A 17,488-nucleotide genomic window follows, 5' to 3' on the forward strand; every position below is an offset into this window, starting at 1 on the left:
AAAGCTTTTTTGGTGGAAACAGATGGGTTTTTATCATGGGAAACAGAATTAGCCCTCGACGTCGGAACAACTTTTTTTGAAAAAATCCCTAAGGCGGGCGGTCACAATTTCAGCAAAAATCTGAGGTTCTGCAATTCACTCAGAAATGGTGCCCAACTGTTGCAAACGATCCGCTGAAAGCTTTTTCGGTGGAAACAGATGGGTTTTTATCATGGGAAACAGAATTAGCCCTCGACGTCGGAACAACTTTTTTTGAAAAAATCCCTAAGGCGCGCGGTCACAATTTCATCAAATATCTGACATTCTGGAAATCTTTCAAAAATGGTGCCAAACTGTTGCAGACGATCCCCTGAAAGCTTTTTCGGTGGAAACAGATGTGTTTTTATCATGGGAAACAGAATTAGCCCTTGACGTCTGAACAACTTTTTTTGAAAAAATCCCTAAGGCGCGCGGTCACAATTTCAGCAAAAATCTGACGTTCTGCAATTCACTCAGAAATGGTGCCAAACTGCTGCAAACGATCTGCTGAAAGCTTTTTCGGTGGAAACAGATGTGTTTTTATCATGGGAAACAGAATTAGGCCTTGACGTCTGAACAACTTTTTTTGAAAAAATCCCTAAGGCGCGCGGTCACAATTTCAGCAAAAATCTGACGATCTGCAATTCTTTCAAAAATGGTGCCAAACTGTTGCAAACGATCCCCTGAAAGCTTTTTTGGTGGAAACAGATGTGTTTTTATCATGGGAAACAAACTTTGCCTTTGACGTCTGAACAACTTTTTTTGAAAAAATCCCTAAGCCGCGCGGTCACAATTTCAGCAAACATCTGACTTTCTGCAATTCACTCAAAAATGCTGCCAAACTATTTCAAACGATCCGCTGAAAGCTTTTTCGGTGGAAACAGATGTGTTTTTATCATGGGAAACAGAATTTGCCTTTGACGTCTGAACAACTTTTTTTGAAAAAATCCCTAAGAGGCGCGGTCACAAATTCAGCAAAAATCTGACGTTCTGCAATTCACTCAGAAATGGTGCCAAACTGTTGCAAACGATCCCCTGAAAGCTTTTTTGGTGGAAACAGATGGGTTTTTATCATGGGAAACAGAATTAGCCCTCGACGTCGGAACAACTTTTTTTGAAAAAATCCCTAAGGCGGGCGGTCACAATTTCAGGAAAAATCTGAGGTTCTGCAATTCACTCAGAAATGGTGCCCAACTGTTGCAAACGATCCGCTGAAAGCTTTTTCGGTGGAAACAGATGGGTTTTTATCATGGGAAACAGAATTAGCCCTCGACGTCGGAACAACTTTTTTTGAAAAAATCCCTAAGGCGCGCGGTCACAATTTCATCAAATATCTGACATTCTGCAAATCTTTCAAAAATGGTGCCAAACTGTTGCAGACGATCCCCTGAAAGCTTTTTCGGTGGAAACAGATGTGTTTTTATCATGGGAAACAGAATTAGCCCTTGACGTCTGAACAACTTTTTTTGAAAAAATCCCTAAGGCGCGCGGTCACAATTTCAGCAAAAATCTGACGTTCTGCAATTCTTTCAAAAATGGTGCCAAACTGTTTCAAACGATCCGCTGAAAGCTTTTTCGGTGGAAACAGATGGGTTTTTATCATGGGAAACAGAATTAGCCCTCGACGTCTGAACAACTTTTTTTGAAAAAATCCCTAAGGCGCGCGGTCACAATTTCAGCAAAAATCTGACGTTCTGCAATTCACTCAAAAATGGTGACAAACTGTTGCAAACGATCCCCTGAAAGCTTTTTCGGTGGAAACAGATGGGTTTTTATCATGGGAAACAGAATTAGCCCTTGACGTCGGAACAACTTTTTTTGAAAAAATCCCTAAGCCGCGCGGTCACAATTTCAGCAAAAATCTGACGTTCTGCAATTCACTCAAAAATGGTGCCAAACTGTTGCAAACGAAGCCCTGAAAGCTTTTTCGGTGGAAACAGATGTGTTTTTATCATGGGAAACAGAATTTGCCTTTGACGTCTGAACAACTTTTTTTGAAAAAATCCCTAAGGCGCGCGGTCACAATTTCAGCAAAAATCTGACGTTCTGCAATTCACTCAGAAATGGTGCCAAACTGCTGCAAACGATCTGCTGAAAGCTTTTTCGGTGGAAACAGATGGGTTTTTATCATGGGAAACAGAATTAGCCCTCGACGTCGGAACAACTTTTTTTGAAAAAATCCCTAAGCCGCGCGGTCACAATTTCAGCAAAAATCTGACGTTCTGCAGTTCACTCAGAAATGGTGCCAAACTGTTGCAAACGATCCCCTGAAAGCTTTTTTGGTGGAAACAGGTGGGTTTTTATCATGGGAAACAGAATTAGCCCTCGACGTCGGAACAACTTTTTTTGAAAAAATCCCTAAGCCGCGCGGTCACAATTTCAGCAAAAATCTGACGTTCTGCAATTCACTCAAAAATGGTGACAAACTGTTGCAAACGATCCCCTGAAAGCTTTTTCGGTGGAAACAGATGGGTTTTTATCATGGGAAACAGAATTAGCCCTTGACGTCGGAACAACTTTTTTTGAAAAAATCCCTAAGCCGCGCGGTCACAATTTCAGCAAAAATCTGACGTTCTGCAATTCACTCAAAAATGGTGCCAAACTGTTGCAAACGATGCCCTGAAAGCTTTTTCAGTGGAAACAGATGTGTTTTTATCATGGGAAACAGAATTTGCCTTTGACGTCTGAACAACTTTTTTTGAAAAAATCCCTAAGGCGCGCGGTCACAATTTCAGCAAAAATCTGACGTTCTGCAATTCACTCAGAAATGGTGCCAAACTGCTGCAAACGATCTGCTGAAAGCTTTTTCGGTGGAAACAGATGGGTTTTTATCATGGGAAACAGAATTAGCCCTCGACGTCGGAACAACTTTTTTTGAAAATATCCCTAAGCCGCGCGGTCACAATTTCATCAAATATCTGACGTTCTGCAAATCTTTCAAAAATGGTGCCAAACTGTTGCAAACGATCCCCTGAAAGCTTTTTCGGTGGAAACAGATGTGTTTTTATCATGGGAAACAGAATTAGGCCTTGACGTCTGAACAACTTTTTTTGAAAAAATCCCTAAGGCGCGCGGTCACAATTTCAGCAAAAATCTGACGATCTGCAATTCACTCAAAAATGGTGCCCAACTGTTGCAAACGATCCCCTGAAAGCTTTTTTGGTGGAAACAGATGTGTTTTTATCATGGGAAACAAAATTTGCCTTTGACGTCTGAACAACTTTTTTTGAAAAAATCCCTAAGCCGCGCGGTCACAATTTCAGCAAACATCTGACTTTCTGCAATTCACTCAAAAATGCTGCCAAACTGTTTCAAACGATCCGCTGAAAGCTTTTTCGGTGGAAACAGATGTGTTTTTATCATGGGAAACAGAATTTGCCTTTGACGTCTGAACAACTTTTTTTGAAAAAATCCCTAAGACGCGCGGTCACAATTTCAGCAAAAATCTGACGTTCTGCAATTCACTCAGAAATGGTGCCAAACTGTTGCAAACGATCCCCTGAAAGCTTTTTTGGTGGAAACAGATGGGTTTTTATCATGGGAAACAGAATTAGCCCTCGACGTCGGAACAACTTTTTTTGAAAAAATCCCTAAGGCGGGCGGTCACAATTTCAGGAAAAATCTGAGGTTCTGCAATTCACTCAGAAATGGTGCCCAACTGTTGCAAACGATCCGCTGAAAGCTTTTTCGGTGGAAACAGATGGGTTTTTATCATGGGAAACAGAATTAGCCCTCGACGTCGGAACAACTTTTTTTGAAAAAATCCCTAAGGCGCGCGGTCACAATTTCATCAAATATCTGACATTCTGCAAATCTTTCAAAAATGGTGCCAAACTGTTGCAGACGATCCCCTGAAAGCTTTTTCGGTGGAAACAGATGTGTTTTTATCATGGGAAACAGAATTAGCCCTTGACGTCTGAACAACTTTTTTTGAAAAAATCCCTAAGGCGCGCGGTCACAATTTCAGCAAAAATCTGACGTTCTGCAATTCTTTCAAAAATGGTGCCAAACTGTTTCAAACGATCCGCTGAAAGCTTTTTCGGTGGAAACAGATGGGTTTTTATCATGGGAAACAGAATTAGCCCTCGACGTCTGAACAACTTTTTTTGAAAAAATCCCTAAGGCGCGCGGTCACAATTTCAGCAAAAATCTGACGTTCTGCAATTCTTTCAAAAATTGTGCCAAACTGTTGCAAACGATCCCCTGAAAGCTTTTTCGGTGGAAACAGATGTGTTTTTATCATGGGAAACAGAATTAGCCCTCGACGTCTGAACAACTTTTTTTGAAAAAAACCCTAAGGCGCGCGGTCACAATTTCAGCAAATATCTGACTTTCTGCAATTCACTCAAAAATGGTGACAAACTGTTGCAAACGATCCCCTGAAAGCTTTTTCGGTGGAAACAGATGTGTTTTTATCATGGGAAACAGAATTAGCCCTCGACGTCGGAACAACTTTTTTTGAAAAAATCCCTAAGCCGCGCGGTCACAATTTCAGCAAAAATCTGACGTTCTGCAATTCACTCAAAAATGGTGCCAAACTGTTGCAAACGATGCCCTGAAAGCTTTTTCAGTGGAAACAGATGTGTTTTTATCATGGGAAACAGAATTTGCCTTTGACGTCTGAACAACTTTTTTTGAAAAAATCCCTAAGGCGCGCGGTCACAATTTCAGCAAAAATCTGACGTTCTGCAATTCACTCAGAAATGGTGCCAAACTGCTGCAAACGATCTGCTGAAAGCTTTTTCGGTGGAAACAGATGGGTTTTTATCATGGGAAACAGAATTAGCCCTCGACGTCGGAACAACTTTTTTTGAAAAAATCCCTAAGGCACGCGGTCACAATTTCAGCAAAAATCTGACGATCTGCAATTCACTCAAAAATGGTGCCAAACTGTTGCAAACGATCCCCTGAAAGCTTTTTCGGTGGAAACAGATGTGTTTTTATCATGGGAAACAGAATTAGCCCTCGACGTCTGAACAACTTTTTTTGAAAAAATCCCTAAGCCGCGCGGTCACAATTTCAGCAAAAATCTGACGTTCTACAATTCACTCAAAAATGGTGCCAAACTGTTGCAAACGATGCCCTGAAAGCTTTTTCAGTGGAAACAGATGTGTTTTTATCATGGGAAACAGAATTTGCCTTTGACGTCTGAACAACTTTTTTTGAAAAAATCCCTAAGGCGCGCGGTCACAATTTCAGCAAAAATCTGACGTTCTGCAATTCACTCAGAAATGGTGCCAAACTGCTGCAAACGATCTGCTGAAAGCTTTTTCGGTGGAAACAGATGGGTTTTTATCATGGGAAACAGAATTAGCCCTCGACGTCGGAACAACTTTTTTTGAAAAAATCCCTAAGCCGCGCGGTCACAATTTCATCAAATATCTGACGTTCTGCAAATCTTTCAAAAATGGTGCCAAACTGTTGCAAACGATCCCCTGAAAGCTTTTTCGGTGGAAACAGATGTGTTTTTATCATGGGAAACAGAATTTGCCTTTGACGTCTGAACAACTTTTTTTGAAAAAATCCCTAAGGCGCGCGGTCACAATTTCAGCAAAAATCTGACGTTCTGCAATTCACTCAGAAATGGTGCCAAACTGTTGCAAACGATCCCCTGAAAGCTTTTTCGGTGGAAACAGATGTGTTTTTATCATGGGAAACAGAATTAGCCCTCGACGTCTGAACAACTTTTTCTGAAAAAATCCCTAAGCCGCGCGGTCACAATTTCAGCAAAAATCTGAGTTCTGCAATTCACTCAAAAATGGTGACAAACTGTTGGAAACGATCCGCTGAAAGCTTTTTCGGTGGAAACAGATGTGTTTTTATCATGGGAAACAGAATTTGCCTTTGACGTCTGAACAACTTTTTTTGAAAAAATCCCTAAGGCGCGCGGTCACAATTTCAGCAAAAATCTGACGTTCTGCAATTCACTCAGAAATGGTGCCAAACTGTTGCAAACGATCCCCTGAAAGCTTTTTCGGTGGAAACAGATGTGTTTTTATCATGGGAAACAGAATTAGCCCTCGACGTCTGAACAACTTTTTCTGAAAAAATCCCTAAGCCGCGCGGTCACAATTTCAGCAAAAATCTGAGTTCTGCAATTCACTCAAAAATGGTGACAAACTGTTGGAAACGATCCCCTGAAAGCTTTTTCGGTGGAAACAGATGGGTTTTTATCATGGGAAACAGAATTAGCCCTTGACGTCGGAACAACTTTTTTTGAAAAAATCCCTAAGCCGCGCGGTCACAATTTCAGCAAAAATCTGACGTTCTGCAATTCACTCAAAAATGGTGCCAAACTGTTGCAAACGAAGCCCTGAAAGCTTTTTCGGTGGAAACAGATGTGTTTTTATCATGGGAAACAGAATTTGCCTTTGACGTCTGAACAACTTTTTTTGAAAAAATCCCTAAGGCGCGCGGTCACAATTTCAGCAAAAATCTGACGTTCTGCAATTCACTCAGAAATGGTGCCAAACTGCTGCAAACGATCTGCTGAAAGCTTTTTCGGTGGAAACAGATGGGTTTTTATCATGGGAAACAGAATTAGCCCTCGACGTCGGAACAACTTTTTTTGAAAAAATCCCTAAGCCGCGCGGTCACAATTTCAGCAAAAATCTGACGTTCTGCAATTCACTCAGAAATGGTGCCAAACTGTTGCAAACGATCCCCTGAAAGCTTTTTTGGTGGAAACAGATGGGTTTTTATCATGGGAAACAGAATTAGCCCTCGACGTCGGAACAACTTTTTTTGAAAAAATCCCTAAGCCGCGCGGTCACAATTTCAGCAAAAATCTGACGTTCTGCAATTCACTCAAAAATGGTGCCAAACTGTTGCAAACGATCCCCTGAAAGCTTTTTCGGTGGAAACAGATGGGTTTTTATCATGGGAAACAGAATTAGCCCTTGACGTCGGAACAACTTTTTTTGAAAAAATCCCTAAGCCGCGCGGTCACAATTTCAGCAAAAATCTGACGTTCTGCAATTCACTCAAAAATGGTGCCAAACTGTTGCAAACGATGCCCTGAAAGCTTTTTCAGTGGAAACAGATGTGTTTTTATCATGGGAAACAGAATTTGCCTTCGACGTCTGAACAACTTTTTTTGAAAAAATCCCTAAGATGCGCGGTCACAATTTCAGCAAAAATCTGACGTTCTGCAATTCACTCAGAAATGGTGCCAAACTGCTGCAAACGATCTGCTGAAAGCTTTTTCGGTGGAAACAGATGGGTTTTTATCATGGGAAACAGAATTAGCCCTCGACGTCGGAACAACTTTTTTTGAAAATATCCCTAAGCCGCGCGGTCACAATTTCATCAAATATCTGACGTTCTGCAAATCTTTCAAAAATGGTGCCAAACTGTTGCAAACGATCCCCTGAAAGCTTTTTCGGTGGAAACAGATGTGTTTTTATCATGGGAAACAGAATTAGGCCTTGACGTCTGAACAACTTTTTTTGAAAAAATCCCTAAGGCGCGCGGTCACAATTTCAGCAAAAATCTGACGATCTGCAATTCACTCAAAAATGGTGCCCAACTGTTGCAAACGATCCCCTGAAAGCTTTTTTGGTGGAAACGGATGTGTTTTTATCATGGGAAACAAAATTTGCCTTTGACGTCTGAACAACTTTTTTTGAAAAAATCCCTAAGCCGCGCGGTCACAATTTCAGCAAACATCTGACTTTCTGCAATTCACTCAAAAATGCTGCCAAACTGTTTCAAACGATCCGCTGAAAGCTTTTTCGGTGGAAACAGATGTGTTTTTATCATGGGAAACAGAATTTGCCTTTGACGTCTGAACAACTTTTTTTGAAAAAATCCCTAAGACGCGCGGTCACAATTTCAGCAAAAATCTGACGTTCTGCAATTCACTCAGAAATGGTGCCAAACTGTTGCAAACGATCCCCTGAAAGCTTTTTTGGTGGAAACAAATGGGTTTTTATCATGGGAAACAGAATTAGCCCTCGACGTCGGAACAACTTTTTTTGAAAAAATCCCTAAGGCGGGCGGTCACAATTTCAGGAAAAATCTGAGGTTCTGCAATTCACTCAGAAATGGTGCCCAACTGTTGCAAACGATCCGCTGAAAGCTTTTTCGGTGGAAACAGATGGGTTTTTATCATGGGAAACAGAATTAGCCCTCGACGTCGGAACAACTTTTTTTGAAAAAATCCCTAAGGCGCGCGGTCACAATTTCATCAAATATCTGACATTCTGCAAATCTTTCAAAAATGGTGCCAAACTGTTGCAGACGATCCCCTGAAAGCTTTTTCGGTGGAAACAGATGTGTTTTTATCATGGGAAACAGAATTAGCCCTTGACGTCTGAACACCTTTTTTTGAAAAAATCCCTAAGGCGCGCGGTCACAATTTCAGCAAAAATCTGACGTTCTGCAATTCTTTCAAAAATGGTGCCAAACTGTTTCAAACGATCCGCTGAAAGCTTTTTCGGTGGAAACAGATTGGTTTTTATCATGGGAAACAGAATTAGCCCTCGACGTCTGAACAACTTTTTTTGAAAAAATCCCTAAGGCGCGCGGTCACAATTTCAGCAAAAATCTGACGTTCTGCAATTCTTTCAAAAATTGTGCCAAACTGTTGCAAACGATCCCCTGAAAGCTTTTTCGGTGGAAACAGATGTGTTTTTATCATGGGAAACAGAATTAGCCCTCGACGTCTGAACAACTTTTTTTGAAAAAAACCCTAAGGCGCGCGGTCACAATTTCAGCAAATATCTGACTTTCTGCAATTCACTCAAAAATGGTGACAAACTGTTGCAAACGATCCCCTGAAAGCTTTTTCGGTGGAAACAGATGTGTTTTTATCATGGGAAACAGAATTAGCCCTCGACGTCTGAACAACTTTTTTTGAAAAAATCCCTAAGCCGCGCGGTCACAATTTCAGCAAAAATCTGACGTTCTGCAATTCACTCAAAAATGGTGACAAACTGTTGCAAACGATCCCCTGAAAGCTTTTTTGGTGGAAACAGATGGGTTTTTATCATGGGAAACAGAATTAGCCCTCGACGTCGGAACAACTTTTTTTGAAAAAATCCCTAAGCCGCGCGGTCACAATTTCAGCAAAAATCTGACGTTCTGCAATTCACTCAAAAATGGTGCCAAACTGTTGCAAACGATCCCCTGAAAGCTTTTTCGGTGGAAACAGATGGGTTTTTATCATGGGAAACAGAATTAGCCCTTGACGTCGGAACAACTTTTTTTGAAAAAATCCCTAAGCCGCGCGGTCACAATTTCAGCAAAAATCTGACGTTCTGCAATTCACTCAAAAATGGTGCCAAACTGTTGCAAACGATGCCCTGAAAGCTTTTTCAGTGGAAACAGATGTGTTTTTATCATGGGAAACAGAATTTGCCTTCGACGTCTGAACAACTTTTTTTGAAAAAATCCCTAAGATGCGCGGTCACAATTTCAGCAAAAATCTGACGTTCTGCAATTCACTCAGAAATGGTGCCAAACTGCTGCAAACGATCTGCTGAAAGCTTTTTCGGTGGAAACAGATGGGTTTTTATCATGGGAAACAGAATTAGCCCTCGACGTCGGAACAACTTTTTTTGAAAATATCCCTAAGCCGCGCGGTCACAATTTCATCAAATATCTGACGTTCTGCAAATCTTTCAAAAATGGTGCCAAACTGTTGCAAACGATCCCCTGAAAGCTTTTTCGGTGGAAACAGATGTGTTTTTATCATGGGAAACAGAATTAGGCCTTGACGTCTGAACAACTTTTTTTGAAAAAATCCCTAAGGCGCGCGGTCACAATTTCAGCAAAAATCTGACGATCTGCAATTCACTCAAAAATGGTGCCCAACTGTTGCAAACGATCCCCTGAAAGCTTTTTTGGTGGAAACGGATGTGTTTTTATCATGGGAAACAAAATTTGCCTTTGACGTCTGAACAACTTTTTTTGAAAAAATCCCTAAGCCGCGCGGTCACAATTTCAGCAAACATCTGACTTTCTGCAATTCACTCAAAAATGCTGCCAAACTGTTTCAAACGATCCGCTGAAAGCTTTTTCGGTGGAAACAGATGTGTTTTTATCATGGGAAACAGAATTTGCCTTTGACGTCTGAACAACTTTTTTTGAAAAAATCCCTAAGACGCGCGGTCACAATTTCAGCAAAAATCTGACGTTCTGCAATTCACTCAGAAATGGTGCCAAACTGTTGCAAACGATCCCCTGAAAGCTTTTTTGGTGGAAACAAATGGGTTTTTATCATGGGAAACAGAATTAGCCCTCGACGTCGGAACAACTTTTTTTGAAAAAATCCCTAAGGCGGGCGGTCACAATTTCAGGAAAAATCTGAGGTTCTGCAATTCACTCAGAAATGGTGCCCAACTGTTGCAAACGATCCGCTGAAAGCTTTTTCGGTGGAAACAGATGGGTTTTTATCATGGGAAACAGAATTAGCCCTCGACGTCGGAACAACTTTTTTTGAAAAAATCCCTAAGGCGCGCGGTCACAATTTCATCAAATATCTGACATTCTGCAAATCTTTCAAAAATGGTGCCAAACTGTTGCAGACGATCCCCTGAAAGCTTTTTCGGTGGAAACAGATGTGTTTTTATCATGGGAAACAGAATTAGCCCTTGACGTCTGAACACCTTTTTTTGAAAAAATCCCTAAGGCGCGCGGTCACAATTTCAGCAAAAATCTGACGTTCTGCAATTCTTTCAAAAATGGTGCCAAACTGTTTCAAACGATCCGCTGAAAGCTTTTTCGGTGGAAACAGATTGGTTTTTATCATGGGAAACAGAATTAGCCCTCGACGTCTGAACAACTTTTTTTGAAAAAATCCCTAAGGCGCGCGGTCACAATTTCAGCAAAAATCTGACGTTCTGCAATTCTTTCAAAAATTGTGCCAAACTGTTGCAAACGATCCCCTGAAAGCTTTTTCGGTGGAAACAGATGTGTTTTTATCATGGGAAACAGAATTAGCCCTCGACGTCTGAACAACTTTTTTTGAAAAAAACCCTAAGGCGCGCGGTCACAATTTCAGCAAATATCTGACTTTCTGCAATTCACTCAAAAATGGTGACAAACTGTTGCAAACGATCCCCTGAAAGCTTTTTCGGTGGAAACAGATGTGTTTTTATCATGGGAAACAGAATTAGCCCTCGACGTCTGAACAACTTTTTTTGAAAAAATCCCTAAGCCGCGCGGTCACAATTTCAGCAAAAATCTGACGTTCTGCAATTCACTCAAAAATGGTGACAAACTGTTGCAAACGATCCCCTGAAAGCTTTTTCGGTGGAAACAGATGGGTTTTTATCATGGGAAACAGAATTAGCCCTTGACGTCGGAACAACTTTTTTTGAAAAAATCCCTAAGCCGCGCGGTCACAATTTCAGCAAAAATCTGACGTTCTGCAATTCACTCAAAAATGGTGCCAAACTGTTGCAAACGATGCCCTGAAAGCTTTTTCAGTGGAAACAGATGTGTTTTTATCATGGGAAACAGAATTTGCCTTTGACGTCTGAACAACTTTTTTTGAAAAAATCCCTAAGGCGCGCGGTCACAATTTCAGCAAAAATCTGACGTTCTGCAATTCACTCAGAAATGGTGCCAAACTGCTGCAAACGATCTGCTGAAAGCTTTTTCGGTGGAAACAGATGGGTTTTTATCATGGGAAACAGAATTAGCCCTCGACGTCGGAACAACTTTTTTGAAAAAATCCCTAAGCCGCGCGGTCACAATTTCATCAAATATCTGACGTTCTGCAAATCTTTCAAAAATGGTGCCAAACTGTTGCAAACGATCCCCTGAAAGCTTTTTCGGTGGAAACCGATGTGTTTTTATCATGGGAAACAGAATTTGCCTTTGACGTCTGAACAACTTTTTTTGAAAAAATCCCTAAGGCGCGCGGTCACAATTTCAGCAAAAATCTGACGTTCTGCAATTCACTCAGAAATGGTGCCAAACTGTTGCAAACGATCCCCTGAAAGCTTTTTCGGTGGAAACAGATGTGTTTTTATCATGGGAAACAGAATTAGCCCTCGACGTCTGAACAACTTTTTCTGAAAAAATCCCTAAGCCGCGCGGTCACAATTTCAGCAAAAATCTGAGTTCTGCAATTCACTCAAAAATGGTGACAAACTGTTGGAAACGATCCCCTGAAAGCTTTTTCGGTGGAAACAGATGGGTTTTTATCATGGGAAACAGAATTAGCCCTTGACGTCGGAACAACTTTTTTTGAAAAAATCCCTAAGCCGCGCGGTCACAATTTCAGCAAAAATCTGACGTTCTGCAATTCACTCAAAAATGGTGCCAAACTGTTGCAAACGAAGCCCTGAAAGCTTTTTCAGTGGAAACAGATGTGTTTTTATCATGGGAAACAGAATTTGCCTTTGACGTCTGAACAACTTTTTTTGAAAAAATCCCTAAGGCGCGCGGTCACAATTTCAGCAAAAATCTGACGTTCTGCAATTCACTCAGAAATGGTGCCAAACTGCTGCAAACGATCTGCTGAAAGCTTTTTCGGTGGAAACAGATGGGTTTTTATCATGGGAAACAGAATTAGCCCTCGACGTCGGAACAACTTTTTTTGAAAAAATCCCTAAGCCGCGCGGTCACAATTTCAGCAAAAATCTGACGTTCTGCAATTCACTCAGAAATGGTGCCAAACTGTTGCAAACGATCCCCTGAAAGCTTTTTTGGTGGAAACAGATGGGTTTTTATCATGGGAAACAGAATTAGCCCTCGACGTCGGAACAACTTTTTTTGAAAAAATCCCTAAGCCGCGCGGTCACAATTTCAGCAAAAATCTGACGTTCTGCAATTCACTCAAAAATGGTGACAAACTGTTGCAAACGATCCCCTGAAAGCTTTTTCGGTGGAAACAGATGGGTTTTTATCATGGGAAACAGAATTAGCCCTTGACGTCGGAACAACTTTTTTTGAAAAAATCCCTAAGCCGCGCGGTCACAATTTCAGCAAAAATCTTACGTTCTGCAATTCACTCAAAAATGGTGCCAAACTGTTGCAAACGATGCCCTGAAAGCTTTTTCAGTGGAAACAGATGTGTTTTTATCATGGGAAACAGAATTTGCCTTTGACGTCTGAACAACTTTTTTTGAAAAAATCCCTAAGGCGCGCGGTCACAATTTCAGCAAAAATCTGACGTTCTGCAATTCACTCAGAAATGGTGCCAAACTGCTGCAAACGATCTGCTGAAAGCTTTTTCGGTGGAAACAGATGGGTTTTTATCATGGGAAACAGAATTAGCCCTCGACGTCGGAACAACTTTTTTTGAAAAAATCCCTAAGCCGCGCGGTCACAATTTCATCAAATATCTGACGTTCTGCAAATCTTTCAAAAATGGTGCCAAACTGTTGCAAACGATCCCCTGAAAGCTTTTTCGGTGGAAACAGATGTGTTTTTATCATGGGAAACAGAATTAGGCCTTGACGTCTGAACAACTGTTTTTGAAAAAATCCCTAAGGCGCGCGGTCACAATTTCAGCAGAAATCTGACGATCTGCAATTCACTCAAAAATGGTGCCAAACTGTTGCAAACGATCCCCTGAAAGCTTTTTTGGTGGAAACAGATGTGTTTTTATCATGGGAAACAAAATTTGCCTTTGACGTCTGAACAACTTTTTTTGAAAAAAATCCCTAAGCCGCGCGGTCACAATTTCAGCAAACATCTGACTTTCTGCAATTCACTCAAAAATGCTGCCAAACTGTTTCAAACGATCCGCTGAAAGCTTTTTCGGTGGAAACAGATGTGTTTTTATCATGGGAAACAGAATTTGCCTTTGACGTCTGAACAACTTTTTTTGAAAAAATCCCTAAGGCGCGCGGTCACAATTTCAGCAAAAATCTGACGTTCTGCAATTCACTCAGAAATGGTGCCAAACTGTTGCAAACGATCCCCTGAAAGCTTTTTCGGTGGAAACAGATGTGTTTTTATCATGGGAAACAGAATTAGCCCTCGACGTCTGAACAACTTTTTCTGAAAAAATCCCTAAGCCGCGCGGTCACAATTTCAGCAAAAATCTGAGTTCTGCAATTCACTCAAAAATGGTGACAAACTGTTGGAAACGATCCCCTGAAAGCTTTTTCGGTGGAAACAGATGGGTTTTTATCATGGGAAACAGAATTAGCCCTTGACGTCGGAACAACTTTTTTTGAAAAAATCCCTAAGCCGCGCGGTCACAATTTCAGCAAAAATCTGACGTTCTGCAATTCACTCAAAAATGGTGCCAAACTGTTGCAAACGAAGCCCTGAAAGCTTTTTCGGTGGAAACAGATGTGTTTTTATCATGGGAAACAGAATTTGCCTTTGACGTCTGAACAACTTTTTTTGAAAAAATCCCTAAGGCGCGCGGTCACAATTTCAGCAAAAATCTGACGTTCTGCAATTCACTCAGAAATGGTGCCAAACTGCTGCAAACGATCTGCTGAAAGCTTTTTCGGTGGAAACAGATGGGTTTTTATCATGGGAAACAGAATTAGCCCTCGACGTCGGAACAACTTTTTTTGAAAAAATCCCTAAGCCGCGCGGTCACAATTTCAGCAAAAATCTGACGTTCTGCAATTCACTCAGAAATGGTGCCAAACTCTTGCAAACGATCCCCTGAAAGCTTTTTTGGTGGAAACAGATGGGTTTTTATCATGGGAAACAGAATTAGCCCTTGACGTCGGAACAACTTTTTTTGAAAAAATCCCTAAGCCGCGCGGTCACAATTTCAGCAAAAATCTGACGTTCTGCAATTCACTCAAAAATGGTGACAAACTGTTGCAAACGATCCCCTGAAAGCTTTTTCGGTGGAAACAGATGGGTTTTTATCATGGGAAACAGAATTAGCCCTTGACGTCGGAACAACTTTTTTTGAAAAAATCCCTAAGCCGCGCGGTCACAATTTCAGCAAAAATCTGACGTTCTGCAATTCACTCAAAAATGGTGCCAAACTGTTGCAAACGATGCCCTGAAAGCTTTTTCAGTGGAAACAGATGTGTTTTTATCATGGGAAACAGAATTTGCCTTTGACGTCTGAACAACTTTTTTTGAAAAAATCCCTAAGGCGCGCGGTCACAATTTCAGCAAAAATCTGACGTTCTGCAATTCACTCAGAAATGGTGCCAAACTGCTGCAAACGATCTGCTGAAAGCTTTTTCGGTGGAAACAGATGGGTTTTTATCATGGGAAACAGAATTAGCCCTCGACGTCGGAACAACTTTTTTTGAAAAAATCCCTAAGCCGCGCGGTCACAATTTCAGCAAAAATCTGACGTTCTGCAATTCACTCAGAAATGGTGCCAAACTCTTGCAAACGATCCCCTGAAAGCTTTTTTGGTGGAAACAGATGGGTTTTTATCATGGGAAACAGAATTAGCCCTCGACGTCGGAACAACTTTTTTTGAAAAAATCCCTAAGCCGCGCGGTCACAATTTCAGCAAAAATCTGACGTTCTGCAATTCACTCAAAAATGGTGACAAACTGTTGCAAACGATCCCCTGAAAGCTTTTTCGGTGGAAACAGATGGGTTTTTATCATGGGAAACAGAATTAGCCCTTGACGTCGGAACAACTTTTTTTGAAAAAATCCCTAAGCCGCGCGGTCACAATTTCATCAAATATCTGACGTTCTGCAAATCTTTCAAAAATGGTGCCAAACTGTTGCAAACGATCCCCTGAAAGCTTTTTCGGTGGAAACAGATGTGTTTTTATCATGGGAAACAGAATTAGGCCTTGACGTCTGAACAACTTTTTTTGAAAAAATCCCTAAGGCGCGCGGTCACAATTTCAGCAAAAATCTGACGATCTGCAATTCACTCAAAAATGGTGCCAAACTGTTGCAAACGATCCCCTGAAAGCTTTTTTGGTGGAAACAGATGTGTTTTTATCATGGGAAACAAAATTTGCCTTTGACGTCTGAACAACTTTTTTTGAAAAAATCCCTAAGCCGCGCGGTCACAATTTCAGCAAACATCTGACTTTCTGCAATTCACTCAAAAATGCTGCCAAACTGTTTCAAACGATCCGCTGAAAGCTTTTTCGGTGGAAACAGATGTGTTTTTATCATGGGAAACAGAATTTGCCTTTGACGTCTGAACAACTTTTTTTGAAAAAATCCCTAAGACGCGCGGTCACAATTTCAGCAAAAATCTGACGTTCTGCAATTCACTCAGAAATGGTGCCAAACTGTTGCAAACGATCCCCTGAAAGCTTTTTTGGTGGAAACAGATGGGTTTTTATCATGGGAAACAGAATTAGCCCTCGACGTCGGAACAACTTTTTTTGAAAAAATCCCTAAGGCGGGCGGTCACAATTTCAGGAAAAATCTGAGGTTCTGCAATTCACTCAGAAATGGTGCCCAACTGTTGCAAACGATCCGCTGAAAGCTTTTTCGGTGGAAACAGATGGGTTTTTATCATGGGAAACAGAATTAGCCCTCGACGTCGGAACAACTTTTTTTGAAAAAATCCCTAAGGCGCGCGGTCACAATTTCATCAAATATCTGACATTCTGCAAATCTTTCAAAAATGGTGCCAAACTGTTGCAGACGATCCCCTGAAAGCTTTTTCGGTGGAAACAGATGTGTTTTTATCATGGGAAACAGAATTAGCCCTTGACGTCTGAACAACTTTTTTTGAAAAAATCCCTAAGGCGCGCGGTCACAATTTCAGCAAAAATCTGACGTTCTGCAAATCTTTCAAAAATGGTGCCAAACTGTTTCAAACGATCCGCTGAAAGCTTTTTCGGTGGAAACAGATGGGTTTTTATCATGGGAAACAGAATTAGCCCTCGACGTCTGAACAACTTTTTTTGAAAAAATCCCTAAGGCGCGCGGTCACAATTTCAGCAAAAATCTGACGTTCTGCAATTCTTTCAAAAATTGTGCCAAACTGTTGCAAACGATCCCCTGAAAGCTTTTTCGGTGGAAACAGGTCTGTTTTTATCATGGGAAACAGAATTAGCCCTCGACGTCTGAACAACTTTTTTTGAAAAAAACCCTAAGGCGCGCGGTCACAATTTCAGCAAATATCTGACTTTCTGCAATTCACTCAAAAATGGTGACAAACTGTTGCAAACGATGCCCTGAAAGCTTTTTCAGTGGAAACAGATGTGTTTTTATCATGGGAAACAGAATTTGCCTTTGACGTCTGAACAACTTTTTTTGAAAAAATCCCTAAGGCGCGCGGTCACAATTTCAGCAAAAATCTGACGTTCTGCAATTCACTCAGAAATGGTGCCAAACTGTGGCAAACGAAGCCCTGAAAGCTTTTTCAGTGGAAACAGATGTGTTTTTATCATGGGAAACAGAATTTGCCTTTGACGTCTGAACAACTTTTTTTGAAAAAATCCCTAAGGCGCGCGGTCACAATTTCAGCAAAAATCTGACGTTCTGCAATTCACTCAGAAATGGTGCCAAACTGCTGCAAACGATCTGCTGAAAGCTTTTTCGGTGGAAACAGATGGGTTTTTATCATGGGAAACAGAATTAGCCCTCGACGTCGGAAC

This window comes from Podarcis tiliguerta, assembly GCF_965153285.1.
Source record: "Podarcis tiliguerta genome assembly, chromosome: 5".
Taxonomy (NCBI): Eukaryota; Metazoa; Chordata; class Lepidosauria; order Squamata; family Lacertidae; genus Podarcis; species Podarcis tiliguerta.